This window comes from Pezoporus flaviventris, unplaced genomic scaffold, assembly GCF_033815535.1.
Source record: "Pezoporus flaviventris isolate CSIRO_AGI_PZ_B2104156 unplaced genomic scaffold, CSIRO_AGI_Pfla_v1 ptg000007l, whole genome shotgun sequence".
Lineage (NCBI taxonomy): Eukaryota > Metazoa > Chordata > Aves > Psittaciformes > Psittacidae > Pezoporus > Pezoporus flaviventris.
Window position 1 is genome coordinate 10,691,743 of NW_026892555.1, and position 15,989 is coordinate 10,707,731.

At 41.4% G+C, this 15,989-nt stretch overlaps 1 long non-coding RNA gene across 2 annotated transcripts; it reads left to right on the forward strand.

The window, feature by feature from the left end:
- The first annotated feature begins 2,487 nt into the window (after positions 1-2,487).
- On the forward strand, positions 2,488-11,493 carry LOC133266510 (uncharacterized). 2 transcript variants are annotated; one of them, XR_009742432.1, is made up of 6 exons: positions 2,488-2,538; positions 2,637-3,091; positions 3,627-3,707; positions 5,864-5,945; positions 7,437-7,969; positions 11,143-11,493. It is a non-coding gene; the product is annotated as an uncharacterized LOC133266510 (long non-coding RNA). The 2 variants fall into 2 exon arrangements; XR_009742431.1 differs by lacking the exon at positions 2,488-2,538 and having other exon boundaries at positions 2,968-3,091; positions 7,437-7,639; positions 7,850-7,969.
- The last annotated feature ends 4,496 nt before the right edge of the window (positions 11,494-15,989 follow it).

The following is a 15,989-nucleotide window of genomic DNA, read 5'->3' on the forward strand; positions in this document are numbered from 1 at the left end:
CCAAAGAGGCGGTCCTGGAGAAGTCTCGAATTCACATTCAAAACCATGTAAGGGATTGTAATGACAAGCAAACTGTGCAAGGAGTGTCTGAATTAGTGGGAAGTTGTGCTGTGAGTGAAGTAATTAGCTAAGGTTGGAATGGTTTCTGTGCTATAAAGAAGAAGAGTTAGTTACTTGAATAAGGGTATTTCTTGATGCTTTCACATCCTGTTCTCAAATGCAGGTGATGGGCTAAATATTTAAAGATAAATTAATACCTTTTACAGAACTGATCTCATCCACAAACTCCAGCTTCGCTGGCTCATGTTTTCAGTATGCTTTTCCTCACAGGTCAAACTGAACATTTTTTCTCACTTTTATCTTGTCCAGTGAAATTTCTTGGCTGAAGTTTCCTCTTCTCTGGCAGCAGCAGAACTATTCTTAATGCTTGAACACAATGTGATGCCAGATTACAACTGATGGCAGATTCAGCCCACCCCACATATGTGCCTCACCCTGCCATGGGATGTGTAAATGGCAAGTGAAGCATTTTTTGGACCACCACAGTTTTCAGGCTACTGTGATATGGCAAGTTGTGTTTAGGGTTAGTGTGCTTTTGGATTTAAAACACTGTGCCATTAGCTCTGCCTCAGAGGTTTGGCAGACAATCAGCAACAGTACAGTTTCAGCCAACCAGATTTAATCTGTCACTGCATATGTGTCAGAGACCTAAAGGAGAACCTGCAGCTGCAAGAAAATCCTGTTTAAATTTGATTTAATTGTCATGTGTGAAAACTTTTTTTTTCCTGAAGTAAATGGATGTTTAATTTTTTTAGCTTCCTGCAGTTTGAAATTTTCCACCTATAGAACCATAGAATGGTTTGGGTTACAAGGGACCTTAAAGACCATCCAGTTCCAGACACCTTCCACTAGAGCAGGTTGCTTCAAGCCCTGTCCAGCCTGGCCTTGAAAACTGCCAGGAATGGGGCAACCACAGCTTCTCTGGGCACCCTGTTCCAACTAGCTCTGTAGAAATTTCCCTTGTGTGCATCCTGCCTTTGCTGTAGCAGTGCCAAATGTGTTTGTGACTTCTAGTCCATTTTCAGACTTTCTGCTGATTCTCACTTCTTTCTTTCTTAGGCCTTTTCATTTTCTTTGCTTGTCTGTTGTGCTCAGATTTGCCTGCTTTGAAGATCAATTTGAGCAATTCTCCTTTCAGTCTTGTGTCATTGTGCATAATTACACACATTGTTCTCCAGTCCTTGAGGAAAAACAGAAATATATTTTGATGTTCTAGTTTACTCTGTGACTGTTGCAGAGCAAAACGCTAACTGGAAGTCAACTCTTCAAAACATTTCAAGGTTATTGAATAACTTTGCGTTCGAGATGTTATTAATTAGTGCTGCCCTTGTTGCTCAAGTGGATCATCAAATGCAAGGCCTTGCACAGATTTTTTTTTCTACTAGAATAAAAATTGCTGATACAGATTAGGTGTGTTCTTAGTTCTTAGTCTAAGCTTGTGTTGTTAAAACAGTCCTGCATAAATCCTCTTTCTGTGTAGGCAGAAGCACCAAAACTGGTAGCAAATTTAATCACCTGCAAAAGTGGGTGGGTGTGACCCTAGGACCTGGACCCAGAAAGGACCAGCTTCTTCTCAAGATCACACCCATAAGTGTTTCCTTAGCTTTCCTGTTGTTAGTGTTCATAGCTGATGGGCCATACACCATCCTCTTTCTTTTGAACCTCTAAAACCTTTCTGAATTTATCTTCCTTAGCTCTGGCTATGCACATTCCTATTCAACTGAAAACAGACCCTGACTGAGGGGCTATTCCAGCTAATCTTCTCCAGGAGATAGTCTAAATCTTCTGATGCTTTGTATTCAAAACAGCATGGAGAAGACACTATTTGAGATGAACTTAGTCATTTTATAATGACAAATTAATATTATTCAAAATCCTCCCTTTGTACCCACAGTTCTTTTGATAAATCTTGTGTTGGAGAGGCCTTATGTTGGGACCTCCAAATCTTATGTTCGAGTTACAAAAATAATCAATGTACCTTTTGATAAACATTCCAGAAAGGACAAAAAATGCAGTCTGTGGCTCTTACGTGAATCCAAAAGCTGCCACTGGAAAGACAACCTTTTAATCAGGCTTTTACAGGCTTTTATGACTGGCAGTCTTTTCAATCCTTCACAGCAAAATTAAAGCAAGCGTTCGAGCCCTTCATGAGACAATAGAATAGTTGGCAGATCCCAAAAATTTCATCAGATCAGAATAATGAAACACACACAGTCAGTAAGGCTGTGCTGGCATGGGTGGTTCAAAGCAGAAAGCAAACCATGGGGAGGAAAATAAGCAGCAAATATAAAGAGAAATTAGGCATTCACAAAGTGTCACATCTCTGAGATTACTGATCTTCTAATTTTGGGGCTTACAGAAAAAATGCAGATAGGGAAAAAAAAATCCAAGTGGTTCCAAAAACATCATGATCATTTTTTTTTCCAGCTGTCAAATTAACCCAGCTGCAAAAATGGCAACAGCCTAAGTGTGGAAAGAGTAGGAACCAAAATCCAATTTTAAAGTTCTTGGAAGATAATGAGTACCTTTTTTTTTTTGCGTCATAGAAACCAACTCAGCCTTTTCTTGCTGTGTAGAGGCAGCCTGAAAATTGCCTGAAGATGGCAGAGCCCTGCTGAACAAGGCCAGCTCTCGCAAGCACGTCACTTGCCTTTGATTCTCACCCTCAGTGTGAGTCAGATAAACAGCAGTGGGCAGAACTGTAACAAGGTTGAATACATCCTGGATAAAATATCAAGGTGCTGACCCTTCTCAGGAGTAGAATATGCCAATACTCTCTGGCTTTAATATATGTGATGGAGAGCAGTGTAAGTATGTGCCAAGAGACATGCTTGCGAGCAGGAAGAGCTGCGCTTCATTACGTGGTGATGTTTGTGTGTGTAGGGCTGCTGCTCACCACATGCCAGATCTCCTGAAAACAATAGTGCAGCTTTGCCACTCTCTTTACATGTTTGTGCTGTGAAGCTCTCTTCTCATTCCTGGAGACCTGAGGCAGGTGTCTCCTGTGAGCCACTTCTGCAGTGGTCCTTCAGTAAGTGATCCAGAGTTTTGAAGGATGCTGACTATCTGATTAAATTGTTAGAGAAGGCCCAGCTGCTACTTACTACAGTCATGGCTGTTCTCAATCACTGTCGTTTTCCTAGGAAGTCAGGTTTATTGTAGCAAAATCTGGGAGACCTTTCCTTGTGGTCAGAATTAAAGCACTCATTTTGGATAAGCTTTCAGCCTTTTATCTTGCTTACATTTAACACTACCTGGCCAAACAGGACAGCTTGGTGACTTCAAAGCCAATTTTCCCCTGGATGAAACTCCAAAGAACCACCCTTAAGTATGTGTTTTATACCTAATTATATCTACCCCATTCGCTCAAGCATTTCCCATGTTTTGTTAACTGCAGTGTCCCCTGCAGGCCCTGAGGCATGTGACTTTGAATTTGGCCCAGCTTTGATGGGGGAACTGAAGGAACCTGCCTCCAGAGGTCCTTCCAAACTAAATTATCCTATGACTAGGATTCTTACCTGCTGAAAAATCACTCAGTTGCATTTCTGTCACTTTTACTTCATCAGTTATGACCTCACCAGTGAAATTATCCTCTTATTCCATCTTAACCTTGCACTTGCTCATTGACACAAATTTCAGTCAACAAGGTGAGCTTAAGAAAAATACCATGGTAGTGTTTTCTTTGCTAATCAGCAAATAAGATCATCATGACTTTCACAGATAATTGGGTTCCTTATGAATATTAATATGTGTTCAATAATTAATTTACATCAAGCAGTCTTCTCAGATTGAAACTTTCCTGCTTGTATTTCTGCAGAGCTTTTAAAGGACCATGAGAAAAACTCTCCAGTTAAGCAACAGAAGCAACAATAAAGTGCCTGCTAAATTTAACAGGTTTTGGATTATATTGTGAACAAAAAATGCAAGAAAATGATGCAATACAGAACAAGTCATAGGTAATTTCACAGCTAAATACCAATCTTGAGCTGTTGCTGGAAGAAACAATGAATTTTTGTATCTGCCAAATTTACTACATAAAATTAATGTAATTAGCATTTTTAACTATCCCTTGCTAAAGTTCTTGCTAGGTAGCTCTAAGGAGCTAAAAGGAGCTGGTCTTATCTGCAGCTTTATAATAAGGCTTTCATGAACAAAAAAAAGGCTAGGGAACAAGTGAAAAAGGAGACATTTTTGCAGTTGTTCATAAAAGGTTATCTAGATAATCTATAATTATCTAGTTACAAGACTTTATTAATGGGAGCTTTACTGTATCTCCTGTGTTCTAACCATTTACACTTCTGATTCTGCACATACTGAGGTGTAATTCTCCTCTTGGGCAGAACTCCTGTGAGATAGGATGAAAGTCATCAGCACTTTCAAAGGACAGCCAGGAGGTGACCATTTCCCTAAATGGCGAGGGTAATTACCCAGGCCCAGGTAAGGCTCCCAGGATGTAGGACACCAAAGTCCAGGTGCCATTATTCTGGAGAAGGTTTAAGTCCAGAGCTCCCTTCTCTTTCCTGCCACTTTGCCCAACTGCTGCAGGATATTCTGGTCCCCTCTGGAAGTCCTGCTTTGTATGGTATACCTGAATATTCAGCAGGGCAAGGAAAGCAAATGAGTGTGATACTACATTATGATCATTAGAGCAGTCAAAAAGTGGGTGTTGTGCTCAACTCTTATTAGTATTTAAGCATTTTATGGAAAACAGAATTTAGAACTTCTCCCCTGAATAGCTGGGTGATTACAGCCCTTTCCTAGCCATTTCCAGTGTCCTGGCATAATAACTGGTGAAGAATTAGATGTAGGTGAATGCCTCACTTCTGAGCTACTATGGAAAAGAGGCAGACTCTTTTTCAGCAACAGCTGTAGGGAATCACATGTCAGCATAAAAATTCATCACCTGAATCTCAGTGGGGTTTCTGTCTAAATTCAAAGTGTATGGGTGCTGTAATGACAAAGATGTTGGTGTCAAGGCATGACAAAACATCTTCAGGTTTTGGCAACATCCCAGTAGCTGCCACTAGTATTCTCTGTTTTTAAAAAGGCACTTATTTGTTTATTACAACTGATAGGATCTGTATTTTGGTCAAAAGCACCTAAATTTACATATAATCACTTGAATCCCAGTTGTGCAACTTCAACATTCTGTAATGTCTTAAAAGGTTGAATTGAGTTCTAATAAATTGATTAATCATTTAATAGTAATAATTTCTCAGATCCTTCTCAAAAGAGAAATTAGGAACCTCAATAAAGAAGGATTCGTAAGTTAAGAAATACACAAAGGTCACATTTGCACAACTCTGAAGTATTGAAGCTTCCTAAAAAAAAAACAACCCAACCTCAAACTTAAATAAAGAACTTTTTTGAGTGTACCTGAGGTAACTTAGGTTTTTTTTTCTTCTTAAACCAACACATTCAACATGTGGAAATCTTTAGTCCAGTCTGTACTACCTGGCATAACTAGTGTCAAATCTGGGAGCTAGAAGTACAACACATCTGCCTCTGATACCACATTTCAGTAGTACTAATTATATATACTATACAGCAGTGCAGCTGTGTAGTCATACTGTCCTGTTACTAAAATTCCTTTTTTCTCCCTTGTAATTCTATGAAAGAACCACAAAACCACACATTAATTATCCAAGAAACCTGAAGATAAGTCATGAACAATCAAAGGCAGTTCTTGGCTAGGAGATGTTTGTTGACACACAAACATACAAAGAGCAGAAAGGGAGTGAAAAGAAGAAAATCATCTCTTTAGCCAGCCAGGACAGCACTGATGGTTTGCTCATCCCTACAGTTTTTTATTCACAGGAATGAATTCCTGGGAAGGTTGGAGCGTAGCAAAGAGATGCCTGGTGAATAGCTTTGGGAATAATATTGTAAGTACACTTCTGCCAAATGGTATCAGCAGTAAGAGAGAGCTAAATTTAAATATCAAAGCCATTAAAATTGACACACACACTGGCTGCTGGCCAGAGAGCTAGCGAAAGCTGTGTTGTTGGGTTTGTTTTTTAATGAGTTCCTTTTTTGGATCTCAGTGAGCTTGGTAGCAAGCTGTCTGTCAGGATGTAGCACTATGGAGGCAGTGAGATGCAAAACCCATGTGTGGAAGATCAGCAGTAGATAAGTGTTTTAAATGTAGGTGGCACAGAGGTGGTCATTACATCCACCTCAGCAGAAGAGGTCACCCAAGGACAGAGAACTGAGGGTGGAGGGGAAGGGGCAGCAGGAAATTTTGAGGGAGCTGCTCTTTGAGGTGGGAGGCAAAGCTCTGGGAGGAGATGGTTGAAAGTCCAGACTGAGAGAAAGGAGCATTGAAAAGTTGTAACACCCAGTGTGACAAGGTATCAAAGGACAAACATTAAATAGCAGTGTCAAGGCCAACAGATCCATCAGAGGATGAGGATGATGTGCAGGCTCTCTTGGATAGGAAGTAGACTTTCAGTGATATTACTAGAAGGATATCTGTGGATAGATGAGACTGAAACATACATTACAGATCCACCTGTTTTATTTCCTTATTGCCACCACACTCTGTTTCTTCATCCCATTCTTTTTTGTAGTAATCTTAGGCAGCCAGAGCTCTAGGATAAGGTGTTCCTGTTTTATTCGTTTGAATAGCACCAAAGGCCAGAGGTGTAAAGGGACACATAGTGGGCCAGGAAGATGCTTTCTTTTTCGTAGGAAAAGATAAATCAGTGGGGTAACTGAAGGGTTAAGGCCCTGAACAGAGGAAGAGGGAAGAAATGGCATAGTCAGCAACATGGAAATGGAGAAAACAAAAGCCATTGATTATCATATTGAGGTTAGTGAGCCCAATTACCATTTGTTATCTTTGCTGGGTTTATTTGTGAAACCTGTAACATTACTACAGAAAGCTGCATGTTAATTTAAAAGAAATCAAGAAGCACAGATAGTATCTTTTATTGCTAAAATCAAAGCAGTCACTTACTGGCTCATGTTGATAAGGCCTTGCTGGAGCAGGATGGCACCTTATCCACAGACAGCAAGCTGAAGAAACCTCTAAAGGAGCCACTCCCTTAAGCATGCCTTGCTATGTCTTAGTTTATTTTGTTTGCATCTCATTTTCTAAGCACTTCTTAATTGATTAACGTCTTTCTAAAGATATTAGGGTATAGCTAATACTGGCTATGCAAATTCATTTAATCAAGGTACGACCTGAAGATCATCTGCAATACACTGAATTTAAGTCAGGTTTCGTAGCCCTGCCTTTCCCTGCTTGCACTCCTGCAAAGCTAAATTCAGCAGTAGGGAAGGACAGAGGGCAAAATGATTTCTAGGAACTTCTCATATATTTCCTACCAGGGTGCAGCGCATTTTTGTCTCGCAGCTTTTGTCTCCTTCCTTAGGGCCGGCATCTCAAGAAACATCAGCAAGTACCAAACTGTTCAGGCAAGAAGAGTCAGACAGGAACCCATACCAATAATACTGCTGAGAGACCTTGAACCTTCACCTGACTTAATTCTCAGTACTCTCTGCTGCAAAATGGGCATAATTATACTAATCTGCTTTGCAAAACTGCAGTGTTTTCATTAGCTAATAAGCCTCAAGTGTTTGGAGGTAACTCTTGGCTCACATAAAAGGAGAGAACGTATATAAAAAGAGAACACAAAGGCAATAAAGATCTCAGAAGATCTCTTCAGAACGAGAAGTTGCTCTCAAATTAAATGGGTGAGGCTTGTTTACAAAGATATTGATGGTATGAAAGACTGACACCCAGTCTTCTCTTTGTGCCTCGCCGGAGCTCGTGCGGATTCAGGAGCTCCAGGATTCAGGAACAAGCCAGCAGGTGGCTGTAGATGCCAGCAGCTGCCCTGACATGGCAGCCGTTCACCCTGCCAGAGGAGACCCGGAGCAGGCTTACTGAAGTGGTTAACACCAGGTACCTTTACCAGTAGCCTTGGGTCAGAGTCTGATCCTTAGTTATCTATGCCCTAAATAGGCTCAGCCAAAATCAATTTCCCCTATTCCCATTCCATGCAGTGTTTTGAATCATAGAATCAACTAGGTTGGAAAAGACCTTTAAGATCAAGTCCAACTATTACCCCAGGATTGCTAAAACCACCACGAAACCATGTCACTGAGGGCCTCATCTGCACAGAACATTTGTGAACATTTCCAGGGATGGTGATTCCAGCACTGCCCTGGGCAGCCTGTTCCAATGCCTGAACACCCTTTCAGCGAAGAAATTTTTCCTACTATCCAATCTAAACATCCCCTGGCACAGCTTGAGGCCTTTTCTGCTTGTCCTGTTGCTTGTTACTTGGGAGAAGAGATCAGATGCTTCCTCACTCCGTTCTCCATCCTGAGTGGTTTGAAGTCCAATCCACTCACACCAGGGAATTTCTACTTCAGAATTGCCTACTACCAAGTAAATGGTTGTTACGCACCAAGTAAAAGGCCATGGCAAATAATACTTATGTTTACAAAGGTCTTTCCCAACCCAAAGAGACAGTATACATGAATTCCTAACTAACCTGAACTCATTCACTTACACCACCCTTTAGTAGTCTAATCTTGGCAGGCTCTGGATCAGAAATGTGGATCCTGCACTCTACCAACCACACTTGCCTTGTTACGGCAATTGGGATTTCAAGGAGAAGTGAAGTAGCTTGCAAAGCATTCTTTCCAGTCTTGCAGAGTGGGTGTCAAAAGTCAGGATTCTTGCAGATTTTCCTTAGAAAGTGATTGGGCAAGATTTTGCATTGGTGTGCCCGTTGGACTCCGTGCGCTGGGATTTCACAACAAAGTAGTGCTTTGGGGGGGTCTGTCTGCCAAGAACTCTCCTGTCAAAGGGTGAAGAAATCACCAGGACCAGTGGAGGCATTAGAGGAGGGAACAGACTGGAGCTTTCCATAGCTGCACAAACCAGCACTAAACTAAGAGAATTACACAAGCATTGCACAAGGGAGGCTTCATTGAAGTGTTGCCTCTGGCTCACATTCCTTTTAAGCTGTTATAAAACTTTAAATATAATTAATAAATAACCAGGCCTCTCAAGCAGAGATGAGTCCAAAGCTCTGCCCCCTGCATGAACCGAGTTTGTTATTTCAGCTCTTGATATAAAAGTACAGCCTATCACCATGAGACTCTCAGCTGTAGGCTTGCCTGTTGAGAGGTCAGCCAGACTGGCCAGGCTGCACTACTGCTGCTGCAGAGGAAACATAAACCCAGGCAGCTTGAACAGGTGGGGAGGGCTAAATCAGAGACCAAATTGCAAGGCAGGATGAAGGTACCTCCTGCAAACTGCTGTTTGGATACAGGGTGAAGAAGGATATATCTTCACTGGAATGGGTTGCCCAAGGAAGTTGTGAATGCTCCAGCCCTGGCAGTGTTCAAGGCCAGGCTGGACAGAGCCTTGGGTGACATGGTTTAGTGTGAGGTGTCCCTCCCCATGGCAGGGGGGTTGGAATTAAATGATCTTAAGGTCCTTTCCAACCCTAACTATTCTATGATTCTGAGATTCACCAGTAGAGGTGTGCTTTCTTCCTGATCTTCCTTCCCCTTGCAACATCAGCAGTGGCTGAAAGCTCTGTGCCCACAGGCCTGGGAGATCAGTGTGGTACTTGCAGCCTTCACCTCAGTGTCCTGTAGCAACAGGAAGGAGGCCCAGGGTGGCCAAGGAAAGGCCAAGGAGTCACTGCAGTGAAGGAAGACCCCGTCAACTCTGAGCTGCCTGGCAGAAAGGAGTCTTCACCTCTCCCACTGTGTCCTCCAGACATTCTTGAAGGGAAAACTCTTTGACAATAGTCTTCCCCCTCTTTCTTCCATTTATCAGCCTTTAAAGCTATTGGTTGGCTCTAATTTTAAAACATTCTCAAAGAAATTTTCTTAGAACCATGTTAGTGTTACAGTTTGGTATTTTTATCCCCTCACATGCATTTCTAAACTATGAGACATCTGTTCTCTGAGACACTGGTTGCAATTCATTTATTGGTATGACCTGGATTATGGTGTCTCCCTTTGGCTACTGCTGTGAAATATGAATCTCAAGTTTAAGAACCACTTTTCTCAAGTAACAGGCTGTTTAATGGGAGTGTCTGGGCCAGACTGGTCGTGGTTAAAGAGGTATGAGTAGGCACAAATACATGAGAGTCAATATATTGTTTCTCTTTGCTAATTAGGACTGCTAGTAATTAATCTTCACTGATTTCAGTTGGGAATTTATCGGGTTTTTTATGTTTCTAAAAATCAGATCACTTTTATCTGAGGGTATAAATAATGGATTTGAGAGCTCAGCTTCTGACAGCTTTGAAAACATTAGCTATGGTTGCTGGTCTGTAGCTGAGACAACATTGACTCAACAATTCCCAGAGCTGGGAAAATCTCTGTGGGTGTCAAATACCACACAGAAGGTTAAGGAATGAATATCATAACTGCATGCTTTATATTGCAGTATTTTTCCTGGTTATTGCAGACTAACAAATTCAAACCATGAGACAAAATAAGAACCAAGTATCAAATATTCAGCAGCCAGATGCTTGCAGGTAGGGATGAAGAACAGGAATATTACTATAGCTTTATAAAATGTTTGGCTGCTATGAAGTAATAATACCAGGTGTTGTTTAGATTTGTAAATTAATGATGCATGACAAATTGCAGCTCAAAACTGACCCAAAGAGTGCATTAAAATTAACTGCAAAACGTTTTCCAGGATTATCACAGAAGATAAAGCCCACAGAGTACATTAGGTGGCTCTTTTGTGACCTCCGGTTGATGATCCATGATTTCAAGACTAACTCTTGTAGCAATATGTTCTTTTAATAAATTAATTTAATATTTAACAGTGTGTAAAATGATGAAAGGCACCTTATAATCTCCTAAGAACCTGCTTGCAAACCTTGGCTTTAGCTTTGGAAATGTGAGGATACTAAAATTTCCAATTTTACCTAAGAAGACAGGTACAGTAAAAGTCAAGAAGACTAGATGAAGAACAGTCAGAAACAGTAAGTAGGTTTTATACCAGGGATGATGGTGTAGTTACTCAGCTAATAGACTAAGTTATCATGAGACAGTAGACTTGGTCGTTGCAGATTTTCCTTGTCTTCATTACAGATGTGAGTTAAGTGTCATTGTTGACTCATATCCTGCATCCAGTGAGCAGGCTGGGGGTACACAAGGAGTTGGGAGGGGACACAACTGACACAGCTGACCCCAACTGACCCAAGGGATATTCCATACCATGTGGCATCATGCTCAGCATATAGAGCTGGGGAGAGAAGAAAGAAGGGGAGGATGTTTGGAATGACTGCATTTGTCTTCCCAAGTAAGCATTACACATGATGCAGCACAGCTGGCCTGGAGATGGCTGAACACTTCACTGCTGATGGCAAGTAGAGAATGAATTCCTTGTGTTGCTTTGCTTGTGTGCAGGACTTTTGCTTTACCTAATAAACTGCCTTTATCTCAGCCCATGCTTTTAGTAATTTTTTTACTCTTTTATAATTTTTTTTTACTCTTTTACTCATCTGATTTTCTCTCTTATCCCACAAGAGGGGCAGTGAGTGAGTGGCTGTGTGGGGCTGAGTTGCCAACTGGGGTTAAATCACAGCAATAGTCCACACGGATTATTGTTCTCTTGGTCTTTTTGCATTCTCTGTAATTTTGTATCTTAAAAGGAAACACCATTAAACAGCAATCTGCAGGGAATTGAGCCTGATCAGGGAATTGAGACACAAGCATTTTCTTCCCACTACTCCCACTGACTTCTTGGCTGGCAGAGTGTGTCCTTCACTTCTCTGTCTATGAGCTTCCCAGTTGTTTTATAGAACTGTAAAATGGTTTAGTTTAGAAGGGACCTTAAAGACCATCCAGTTCCAACCGCCAGCCATGGGCAGGGACACCTTCCACTAGACCAGGTTGCTCAAAACCCCATCCAACCTGGCCTTGGAGCACTGCCAGCGATGAAGCAGCCACAGCTTCTCTGGACAAGCTGTGCCAGTGCCTCACCACCCTTATGATAAAGAACTTCCTTATATCTAATCAAAATCTCCCTTCTTTCAGTTTTAAGCCATTTTCCCTTGTCCTGTCACTCTTGTAAAAAGTCCTTCTCCAGCTTTCTTGCAGGCCCCCTTTAGGTACCCAGAACCTTCTCTTCTCCAGAGCCTTCTCCACCCCAACTCTCCCAGCCTGTCTTTACAGCCCTTTGATGCATAGCAGCATTTAAGCTGAGCCGTAGATGGAGGTGACCTACTGGCTGGAGTGGCTGGAATTCCTTTGTTTTGCTCTTCAGGTGCTCTCCTGCTGATCTGCTATCCCTCTCCAGGCACTGGCATCAAATTGGTAGGAGTGGGATGCTTTGAGGTTCCCTTCTCCTGGCAACTTAAGTTGAAAGCCCTCTTCAGCAGCTTGCAAGCCTGTGAGCAAAGATGCTCTTCCCCTTCTCTGACAGATGGTCTTGTCGCATTGATTTCCATTTAAGTGTTCTTTACGATCTGAGCGTATCAGTGGAAAACACTTCATAAGAGCAAGATCTTATCACTTGATGACTCCTGATATCATTCATGTGTTTTAACTTTGGTGTCTCTCCAAGCAGGTGTTTTATCTGTTTTATGAACAACCTTCATGATTAGAATTAATTCACTATTTGCATGTCACTCATTACAAAAAAAAAAACCCTATGGAGTTAATATTCATACAGATACTACTATAAAACCAAGGAAGTCTTTTAAATCATCACAGACATCAATACTGAGTTGTACTACAGATCTATAGGTATTCTGCCTGCTCAGACATAGAAATGTACTGCATGACAAAGGCTTCTTCCCCCCTTACAAAGAAGAAATAATATAATAAAATGTGAATAGGTTATCCACCTTATGTTATACCTGGTATCAAAAAAAGCAGATGATGTAACCTCGGGCATTTTCACTCACACCTCAGCTGTTGATCAGTACCAAACACAGAAGACTGGCTTTGATACATCAGGAAGCTGAGCCAATGCTGCAGTCTTTTATGAGAGCACCTCATCTCACTGGCTAATTAGAGACACTCGAAATTGGATTCAGTCTGAAGGCCAACAGCAGCTGGTGTATTCAAACCTGTATGAAGCAGCTCTCATGTACATAACTGCCACAACTGAGAACTGCCGCACTCCATAGCAAAATGAGTCTCTGAGGTGTGAGTGCTTTTTGAGCTGGTGCAGCAATGTGCTGGTTTAGGGGAGCCTCTGACGGTTACTGGGAGCAATAAAAAAAAGAGTAATGGCAATTTATGCAGAAAAAAGCATGACAATGAGACTTCAGTCCTTACAAGAGAGTGTTTTGCTCTGTAGCTACTCAGCAAATCCATTTCTCTTCTTGCACCTTGTAGGTTGGGACAAATTGTCAGCGTGCCTTTGGTATGAGGATGTCTTCTAGAAAAACAAAGAAATACTTTTTGTGTTCCTTCCACCCTCCTTCAGTGTCCATCCCGCCTGTGCAGTGTTACTGTGTAATCTTGTCTACTGCTGGTTATTCAGGTAATGTGGATATTTACAGTTTGTCATTACAGATGTATGAGATTAGATATTATAAAGACATAATTTCTCTTACACTATCAAACACTGATTTGTAGCAGCCTTATTGTTTTCCACAGCTGATTAGCCTTTGATGAGATGTGGTAGCAGTGCTGGCTTACACAACCTACCTGAATCCTCTTGCCTTTGCTTTGAGATTTGCCTGTGTTGTTGAGAGCAGAATTAGGCCAATTATTTATTAGCTTTCTAAATACAGTGTAGCTTCTCATGTCTTGGAACCGAAAGAAACAGCGCAAGAAGATGTGAGATTTCTAAATCATTCAGATTTGCTCAAAGGCAAATTAATTTCTTTTAATTTGGGCTTGGGTTACTACTAGCTTTTGGTTTTTCTATCAGCTCAAAACACTGACTACTCCTGTGATACCATGTCTCTGTGAATGAAAAGGCTAAAAATTCACTAGTGTAACTGTGCTTGTAGTTAAGGGCATGTATAAAGTCATTTACCTCAAAATATCTTTAGCCACTTTTATATTTATATCTATCTTAGAATGCAGCCGTTGTAACTATTAAGATATATGTACGAGTTCATAGTGAAGAACTGTGTGAAGAGTATAATTATGTGTTCATCATTAACCCAGATCTTAACTCTAAGGAAAAAAGATTCCTTATATAAGAAATAGAGGAACAAAAAAGACTATTTGGTCTATTCTATTAAAGCTCAATGCATTCAGAAAACATTTCCCTGCGGTCAGAATCTAATTGCTTTCTGAATAACCATTATGTATTCGCCTTTGCCCACTGGGCCATTCCTAACATGACATTCTTTAAAGTGGAAAAAATGACATCCAGCTGTCTGGTTTGAATTTGTTTTTTGCTAGCATATACCAGTATTTCATCCAAGAAGCTGAATTAGAAGAAAATTGAGTAACAAATGCAGTAACTGAAGCTAAGTGTAAGAATTAACACTTGCCATGTTACCTTATACTCTTTCTGTGAGTCATGATGCAGGATTTCATTGCATGACCACATGCTGTATTTCCCATGATGCTTGCTTTGTTCAGTGCAAAAGAGGGATGATGTCTGCTGAATGATCAGCTTAAACAGTTTTACTGTGCAGCTTCAGACCGTGTTCCAGTGTGTTCTGTTCAATACTACATTGAAGTCACAAATGTTCTTTTCCCCACAGGCTCCTATGTGGTCCTCAAAACTATTGCTAGTATTATTGAATCAATTTTCAAACCTTTCTGGAAATGTGTAATTCATTGCTTTACTAAGGCAGAGCTGAAGCTTAGATAAATGAATATCAAAGATTTCCAGTTGTTTTGGATTTCCACTCTGAGGCCATGAAAAAAAAGAAGTTTCTTTGCATTACTTTCCATCTGCTGTAGCTAACATATCACCATGGACAGAAACTAGAGATGAGCTGAAAAGTGGTAAATAGTCCTTCCAGTACGGCCCCACCACAGCTGCTTTTCTTTACATAGTCCCATTCTGTCTGAACCCTTCCATCTGCCATCCTAGTCACATAAACACTATTTTCCTTGACTGACACGGCCAAGCCATCCCACTGGTGTTTTGAACTTCCTTCTGCTCAGTCTCCTCTAATTCAACATCTAAGGATATGTCTGAAGTAATTGCCAGGAAAAACTATGCTGCTAACAGTGTAGGGAAGGGCAGTATCCCCGTATCAAGACTGCAGTTGTGGCAGTCTGAAGATCATAGAATCATAGAATCATAGAACAGTTAGGGTTGGAAAGGACCTTAAGATCATTTAGTTCCAACCCCCCTGCCGTGGGCAGGGACACCTCACACTAAACCATATCACCATATCGCCTTGTCCAACCTGGCCTTGAACACTGCCAGGGATAGAGCATTCACAACTTCCCTGGGCAACCTATTCCAGCTCCTCACCATGCTAACAGGAAAGAATTTCCTTCTTATATCCAACCTAAACTTCATGGTAGCTGGTATGATTTGTATGGGAGGCATGAGAAAGACATGAAGCAGCAGCAGAAATAGCAAGTGTAAAGTGAAGAAGTGACTAGTGGTGTAGTCAGGCCAGGAGCGGTGCTGGAAGAAGCCAAGAACTGCAGTGTTTGGTTTGATTTGGTTTTGTACCCTTAGTCTAAGGCTCAATGAAATAGAGGAGAGCGGGTATGCAGGTAATAACAGCAGCAATCACAATGGTATGCAGATATAGCAGTAACTGTGTTGTGACCCTTGAACCGCACACAGCTTTCCAGCAGCTCCTGTGTGACTCCTGCTACGCAGTGGCTAGGGGCAGCACAGCCTCTTTGACCTCATCTGTGGGAGGAAGTAAGCCTTCAGCTCCTGAGGGTGGTATCACCAAATCATCAGGGGGACCTGGGTACATGACAGGTTGGTCTCTCAAGGAAGGGGTGAGGTCCTTGGAACCTCTGTTTTCTTTTCCAAGCAAAATCTGTTG